The sequence below is a fragment of the Triticum dicoccoides genome, chromosome 3B (genome assembly GCF_002162155.2).
Source record: "Triticum dicoccoides isolate Atlit2015 ecotype Zavitan chromosome 3B, WEW_v2.0, whole genome shotgun sequence".
Lineage (NCBI taxonomy): Eukaryota > Viridiplantae > Streptophyta > Magnoliopsida > Poales > Poaceae > Triticum > Triticum dicoccoides.
Window position 1 is genome coordinate 559,503,396 of NC_041385.1, and position 8,722 is coordinate 559,512,117.

At 46.3% G+C, this 8,722-nt stretch overlaps 1 long non-coding RNA gene across 1 annotated transcript; it reads right to left on the bottom strand.

Annotated features, from left to right (window-relative positions):
* Positions 1-4,995: 4,995 nt before the first annotated feature.
* LOC119281543 lies at positions 4,996-8,682 on the bottom strand. Its single transcript, XR_005138459.1, has 4 exons — positions 8,462-8,682; positions 6,526-6,616; positions 5,946-6,171; positions 4,996-5,225 (listed from the first exon to the last, which is right to left on the bottom strand). It is a non-coding gene; the product is annotated as an uncharacterized LOC119281543 (long non-coding RNA).
* Positions 8,683-8,722: the final 40 nt, after the last annotated feature.

An 8,722-nucleotide genomic window follows, 5' to 3' on the forward strand; every position in this document is an offset into this window, starting at 1 on the left:
GAACAGTGAGCGGTGGTGTTACCTCTGGATGAACAGGACCCTGTGGTGTGGAGGGATGGATGAACAGTAGACGGTGGAGGGGTGCCCGTGGAGGGGTGGTTGAACAATAGCCGGTGGAGTAGCACACGGTGGAGGCTGGATGAACAGGAGCCCGTGGAGGCTGGAGGAGGTCGACGGTGGAGATGAACAGTATCCCGTGGAGTCCCGTTTTACGGTATGCCACACCCCTCCCAATGAATAGGACCCCCGTTTCTACCGTTGCACTCCAGCACAAGTCCGTTTTGTCCGTTTTGCGGTACGCCACACCCCTCCCGATCAATAGGACCCCCGTTTCGACCGTAGGAGGTCCGTTTCCTCCATTTTGCGGTACGGCAGACCCCACCCGATGAATAGGATCCCGTTTCGAACGTGGCCGGTTGAACACAAGTCTGTTTCCTCCGTTCTGTGGTACGCCAGGCCTCGTTTCCATCGCCTGTTTTGTCCAAGCCCTCCCGATGAACACGACCACGCATTCCGTTCCGACCCAGCCGGTTGGCTCCCACGTGTTCCGTTGCCTTCCAATGAATATGATGCATTCCGTTGCCTCCCCATGAACACGACGCATTCCGTTGCCTCCCGATGAACATGAAGCATTTCGTTCCCTCCCCATGAACATGACACATTCCGTTGCCTCCCCATGAACACGACGACGACGATGTTTCTCTGTTCTGACCCAGCCATGTACACGAGCCCTGGCCGTACGTAAGCGTGAGTAGGCGTTCGAGACCCCACCCGTATGTACGTATGTGGCCGTATTTTCTTTCTTGCACCCTGGCCGTTGTACATACGTGTACATGCTACATGCGCGCCTCTACTACGACATGTGCGCGCCTCTACTACGACACGTGCGCGCCTCTACATCGACTAGTATGTACGTACACGTTCGCGACCAGAATGACAATGCTACGTATGCTTCGACCAGGTGAGTCCCGACTGTCAGAAACTTCCTTGCGTGCGAAGATGTAGCTGGTGGGTCCCAACAGTCAGGGGGGCGAATCGTTTTTTTGCCCAGACGCACTTCCTTGCGTGCAAAGATGTAGCTCGTGGGTTCCAGCAGTTAGGGGGGCAAATCTTTTTTTTGCCCGGACGCACTTCCTTGCGTGCGAAGATGTAGCTGGTGGGTCCTAGTAGTCAGGGGGCGAATCATTTTTTTGCCCGGACGCACTTCCTTGCGTGCGAAGATGTAGCTGGTGGTCCCAGCAGTCAGGGGGAAATGTTGTTTTCATGAAATACGGTGGCCCATCCAGTGGGTCCCTGCTGTCAGGTGGAGGAATCATTATTTTCCACGTAATAAGGAGGCACTTCCTTGCTGCGGCTGTGGAACCAGCTGTCAGCCTCTCCACATACAGTCCACGTCCGATGGAAGTCGTTCCTTGACCATGTTGACTACGCCGCGCCGAGAGCACCACGGCAGTGGACGACGGCGAGGCCTAGGAAAGGGACAACTCGGAGCCGGGGAAGACGCAAGAGTGGATGCCCACGCGAAGAGGAGTACAGGGTTCACTGGTTCGGCTGCGGTGTGAGGCTGCTGTCGCTGCAGAATAACAGGGGGTGTGGGTGAGTAGAGGGATGGCCTGGCCAGCGGTGGGAGTAGTAGGGGGCGGTGAGGCCTTCGCAGCATCACAGCCGGCCACGGGAGGCAGGAGCACGCGACACGACCAGCGCTGGTTTGGGCGGCTGGAGCAAGAAGACCAGAGGTTGAAGAAGCACTACGACCGTTGGATGAACATCGTATGGTAACAGGAGCTAGAATCATTCATATTGACTAAGTTGACAAAGCCCTCCGTCCCTGTCAACTTGGTAGGCCCACAAGTCAGCCTCCCACTATGATGGGTTCCAGCTGGCAGGGGGAGTATTCATTTTTTATGCGTAATAAGGAGGCACTTCCTTGCGTGCAAACATAGCTGGTGGGTCCGACCTGTCAGCAGGGGGCATGTTTTTTTGCAAAATACAGAGGCCCTTCCGGTGGGTCCCAGATGTCAGGTTGGGGAATCATTGTTTTGGTGTAATAAGGAGGCATTTCCTTGTGTGCGGTCGTGGACCTAGCTGTCAGCCTCTCCATGCACAATCTACTTCTGATGGTGTCGTTCATTGACCACATTGACTATGCCACGCCAAGTGCATCAAAGGTGGTGGATGATGGCGAGGCCCCGGACAGCAACGAGCCGGAGATGGGAAGACGCGGGAGTAGAGTCACAGACGGAGAGGTGTACGAGGGTTAACTGGTTCTAGTGCGGTGTGGTTAGGCAGTCGGTGGAGAAGAACAGGAGGTGTGGAGGGGTGGAGGGATGGCCTGGCCAATGGTGGAGTAGCGCTTCATAGCGAAGCATGCTAAGCAGAGCTGCTAGCAGCAGGAGGCGGGAGGTGGTCTCGGCGGCGCTGGAGGAAGAACACAAGAGATTGAATATGGATGCCGGTCGTTGGATGTAAATCCAACGGCTAACATGTCAGAATCATATGTTGACTAAATTGACAGCGACTTGCATTGGCTTCGACCTATTGGCCCACATTTCAGCCTCCAAAAATGTGGTACGTATTCAACCCATTTTTTCAGAATTTACAGTCTTTTTTTTGCGTTGTAGAATTTACAGACAATTTGATATATATTTTTTTGAATTACAGCCATTAGCTGGGCTGGGTGAACAAATTATGTAGCATCCATGCGACCCATTTATTTTATTTCCTAAAAAATTACAGGCCATTTGCACTTTCTCGAAATACACGATTTTGCTGGGCTGATTCTAATTATAATGTTGGGTTGGGCCAGCTATGTTATCAAAAAATAAAAAGGGGCCGAGCATTTTGTTATAAATATATTTAAAGAATAAGTGATATTATTACATTCGTCCTTAAATCTTACCAAGCTTTTGTACACAATCACTACGATTTTCGTGCCAAAACAATCCAGGATTTTATTGTTAAGAAATTATTTTTATAAGTTAATAAGATGTGGGATATTGTTTTCTTACATATGTAAGTATCTGTTAAATATATGTTGACAATAAACATAATATATAATAACATATAAAATAATTTAGATATATTTATTATAGTTATAAGGGAAACATAAGTTGGACCCGGCGTTCCTATTCTTATATAGAAAAATAGAACATACCTCTTCGTTTTCTTCAAAAAAATACATAAATTGGGCTGCCGATATTTAAGAAAAATAGAACCTTGGATGGGAGGTCCATAGGCCGGTCGATACATGATGGCCCTCAAGAAAATACAAACAGACCTATGGACCTCCCATCCGAGGTCGTGGGCTGCACATGTTAAAAATGAAAGCCTAGACGGGGCAGCCCAAAACCACGTCCAACACTTGCCAAACCTTCGTCCCTCGTTTTCTCTGTGTTTCGCCCACTCGACATTGTGTGGGCATTTTGATTGTGCATCATATGAAGATGTGCTATGCATGAATGTTGATCAACATGATGTTAACTTGCTGGTAGTTCCATTTTCGACCATGAATAAAACTTCCAACATGATGTTAACCCTGTTTGAAAAGGCCGCGTTAATATAAATGCTCTGCCTTTGAAAGTTGCAGTTTCTTATCTGAAACTGAACTTGCAGTTTCTTATCTGAAATTGGAACTTGCAGTTTCTTCTCTGAGAATCACATTGTCTGCACTTTTATACTCCTATGGAACTACATTTTTTTAAGTGCTAAAAATAGATCTCTAGAATTCATAAAATACTTCATATGATCAATACTGCAAATATGAAATTCAAAAGACATTCATATCTGAAAGTACTCTCAAAATACACAACACAAAATGCAATTCACAACCTGCAAATACTGACAACCCTAAGCTCCTCCTGACAATTCACAACCTGCCCGACTATTGGGCTGGGGGGGGGGCAGTCCCCTCCTATTGCTTGGCGGCAGACAGCTGCCCCGTGAGACGATGTGAACGGCGAGGGAGACGATGGCGGGGAAGCGTCATCGGGCCAACTGCTTTTCTCCTCTTGCAGTTGGGTTCGGTCGACGAAGACTCCACCAGCTCGCTCTGGCAGGACACCCTCACAAACGACACCCTGTAGATGCTCGATCCTTTAATCTCTGCTGGATGCTCCATCTGGGACCGATACTCCCACCACCGCTCCCTCACGATCGGATTAGGTGAATCTGTTTGCTCCATGGCCCAGAGGAGCAGCTCTATGTACTCCAGCGCAACTCCCTCCTGGAGTATAGCCGCCTTTTCGCTCTGTTGCAGATATTTGGCCATGGATGTCGCCGTCGCTGCTGGTTGGTCCATGTTGTCAAACCAAGACTGTATCTCCAACATCCTAGCTAGCTTCACAGGGTCGCCGTCTGCGATCCTCACGTATCACTACTGGAATCTGGCACTTTGCCATCTGCCATGGCAGATGGCAAAGGCATGGTCGGCGGATGGCAAAGGCTTTGCCATCTGCCAGCAGATGGCAAACAGGTCATCTGAAACCCTGCCGGTAAAGGCTTCTTTGCCGTCTGTTGGCTGATGGCAAAGAGCCTGTGACTTTGCCATCTGCTGGCAGATGGCAAAGCCTCTTAACGGGGTTAGCCCCGTTAGAAGGCTAATGGCATACTTTGCCATCTGCCAGCAGATGGCAAAGGCTGCAGGCTCTTTGCCATCTGCCAGCAGATGGCAAAGGCTGCATGCTTTGCCATCTGCCAGCAGATGGCAAAGAGGTTTGCCATCTGCTGTCAGATGGCAAAGAGCCCAAATAGGCCAGCCCAAAAGTTACATGTAGATGACACGTGGCCTCTTTGCCATCTGCCAGCTGATGGCAAAGCTCTTTGCCATCTGCCAGCAGATGGCAAAGTGACTATATTGCCCCATTTAATTTTGTTTTTTCTTATATCAATTCATTTTCATAGAAATCAAACACAAATAGATTTATATGACCAATATAGCATATTCAACACATATTACCAATAGTCATGAACACATATGTATCCAACACATGTTACCAATAGTAGCAAGTTTCATCCGTACATATACATAGTTTCATCAATATTACACAGTTTCATCCATAGGTAGCAAGTTTCACAAGGTCAAAACAAAAACTCGACCATAACGAGGACCATAACGTAGTCGTTGGCCCAACTCGGCTGCACCACACCGAGGCACTGTTGTTCCATCGAGCTCGACCATGTGCGGGGCTTCGTCATCGTCATGGAGGTCCCGGTGGTCGTCCTGGTCCCTGGAAAGTGCACCTTATTATTTCATTTCAGAGAAAGCGTGAAACACGAATGGCATGTATGTAGATCCCCAGGACAAGCAAACTTAGCTAGTAAATATGAACAAGGACTACTATAGCATAGGATGTAAGTACTGGTGACTACTAGACCTATATTAAAAGTAAACAGAACTAGCTCGGATAACAACTCTATAGCACTAATGTTGATGCATTCAAGTTACTACCATTCAAGTATGCATACATATCATAATGTTCCAAGTATGCATACATATCATACACATCAGTGACGTTAACTTATTCATAAGATTCATAACACTAAGTGCCAAATCCATTGATTTGTATAAGAAGGTGCCATATCCATTAATTCACATGCAAAGGCAAAAAGTGCTGCTGAAATTAACAGTGCGTGCTTCATCAAATTTTCTTAATTAACAGTGCCAAGTTAATAAGTGCCTTGCTTGTGTAGATCCATTAATTCATGTTAATCAGGAAACAATGCACCCAAATCACAAAATGAAAACACGCAATGTTAAAATACATGGACAAAGTGCCAACAGACGATATGATTTTCTTGAACTGTGCAAGCAGCATCACAGATAACTCTTGTGAACATATGAACCTGTGCCAAATACAATATATGAATAAAGTGCGAAGCAACATCATGGGCAAAAATTACAAAAAAACATGGTGGAATAGAGGGGATGGTGAGAAGCAAAGCCTCACTGGATGTTAAGGAGGAGCACGAGGAAGTGGTGCCGCAGGCCCCGCACTGACGGCGGGCGGGCGGGCGGCCTCCAGGCCAGGGGGTTGCCGGTGAGATCCAGGAGGATGGTCAGGTCACCGTCGGGCGTCGGCCTGCTCCCTCCTCTTCTCTTGCCCTGCTCATTCCATCCTCGTCTAGGAGGCCGAGGACGCGTTGATCATGGTCATGGCGGTTGACGGTCCAGATCTGGAAAAAGGTAAGAGAGGTGAGGGAAATTGGAAGCTCAAACAAACAGTTTTTCCCCTTTAATTAAATTTTGTTGTCACTCCAAAAGTTCTTAGTTGGTACCCTCCTGTGATGCTAAATCAGCAACTAACCTTTTTTTCAGAGTAGCGAACCTATCTAATAAATATAAAACTGTAACAGGGAAGCTTTAACAACAGAGTAGCTGAGGCTTAGAATTTACTGAAGATGATCAACAACAGAATGTATTTGACAGAGCAAGTAGAAACTACAGAGTAATGCTTCAGTAACCACAAGTTTGTCTCTGTTTCCTTGCAAGAACAGTGCAAGTAGAAACTTCTTTTTTGCCTTCATTACCTCACAGATTCAAATACAAAGGTAGGCACCCTGACTCGATGTTAACCACAACATGCCTCCTCACAACACAAGCAAAACCAACTCATCAGACCTGCAATCAGGATAACAACATATCATTCAGAGTTCAAACCGAGTAAACAAACATAAGCAGCAGGCACTAGGGCATCCAAAGTTTAACTATGTCAAGAGCTAAAAACAATCAGCACGTCATATATGGCAATCTGCAAGAGCTAAAACAACAGCCAAATAGAGAGACCAAGCCTTTCTCCCTTACAAGACAGTGTCGTAAAATGACCAAGAACAAATACCGTCTGATTCCAAAATAAAGATGTGAGAGTCTACATCAATTAGAAATTCAAAGTGAACATTTTATCAAAGAAACTCAACTAGCAGAACTCATGTAAGCCCATATACTCGTGTTGTTTTTACTTGTCATGTAGAAACAGCATGAACATCACTACTTAAAGCATATCAGCAAACAATCACATTGCAATATGTGTGTAGAAAGTGCATGCAAACTACATAAATAGAGCTAACTATCATATAAGCTAGTGATATATTCCTACACAAACATCTCATATGAGATACTAACTAGGAGTAATTCTTTTATCCTGTCAAAACTGTAGCTGCTACACAATCAGCACTACACTTCCATATTTATCTCAAAATTAGAGATAATGATCTAGTTAATATCAAGTGCAGTTCTGTAAATCTCAACGAGACAAGTGCAGCCAGAAGTTTCAGTTTTAATACACACAAGGGGCCTTATTCTGCAGTTCAATAACTTGGTGAGATTCTTTTAAATTGCTGCCGATAACTACTAGGAGTAATAGTGAGGCTGCATTGTCAATATAACCATGCACACAAGGACCACCCCACCAGATGTATATGTCCAAGTTTGCATATAGAAGTAAAAAGAGGATGTTGAGAAGAAGGTCTGAGCGAGAGACTCTCTTTTCTCCTCAGTGAGCTCAGTTTTAAAAAAAGAGGTATGTGGTTCTCTTTTTTATGCAGAGAAAATATTGTAGTTTGCAAAAAACTGCAGTATTAAAATCACAGTTTTTAGAGACAATCAAACAAACCTTTGTAATAAAAACCACAGTATTATAAAAAGCTGCAGTATTCTAAGAATACTTAGAAAATACTTTGTTATCAAACGGGGCCTCAGCTACCTGGCCATTAGCAGTGCAAGCACACGCCTGCTGGCCGGAGCTGATCAACATGCTCAGCTAGCTAACATACGGGCCATCCCATCAGGAGCCCGGAGGAAGAAACAACCAGCTCATATGTCCCTCTCACTCCTTCCCGCCGGCTGAGCCGAGCTGAGCCACCGTTCCATGCACTCGCAGCCCCACCCCATACTAAGGCCCCGTTTGATAGCACAGTATTTTCAAAGTATTCTAACAATACTGTAGTTTCGTTTAATACTAAAGTTTTAATTACAGTGAGGTGTTTGGTTACCCATAAAAATTGCAGTGTTAATACTATGTTATTCTCAAAACCTATGCCATCAAATGATCAAACTGGAGCTGATATTAATTTCGTTTAGTAAAGAAAAGAGACTTGAGTTTCCATAAGGAAAACACATGTTACTACTACGTACTTTGTAAGAAGTGGACCTTGAAAGTAGGTATCGTCAGAATCAGATAGGAACAAACTGTAATTTCAGACGCATTATTATACTTATTCGTGCACTCTTCTTTCCCTAGTCCCAAGCCTTACTGAATCTGAAATATTTCTAGAACCTGAATCTGAATTATCTCCCAGGTTTCTGAATCAAAATGATTCTGTCTTAGTTGGAAATCGATCTTTTTCTTGTTGTTGCGGTGGGGTTGGAAATCGATCTCGTGAGAGAGTAATAATAACAAGTGAAGCGCTGAAACGATGGAACTTTGTAGAGATACGATACGGAATGGGAGAGGCGTTGGTACCGTACCGTATGTATAGAGGATGGGGTCAGTGGACGACGGATCTGGTGACGAAGCAGCCCGGTGGGAAGGGAATCCGGAGGAAAACGATGCCCTCCGCCAGCCTATGTATGCATCTGGACCGAGACACACCCGACCGATACCGATGCCGCGGGAAGGGGGCGACGCCGTGGCCTGGCTCGGTGGAGGGGCGGGCTGCGGTGGCGGGGAGGGCCGCGGGGCACGCCGCGGTGGCCGGGAGGGCCGCGGTGGCCGGGAGGGCCGCGGTG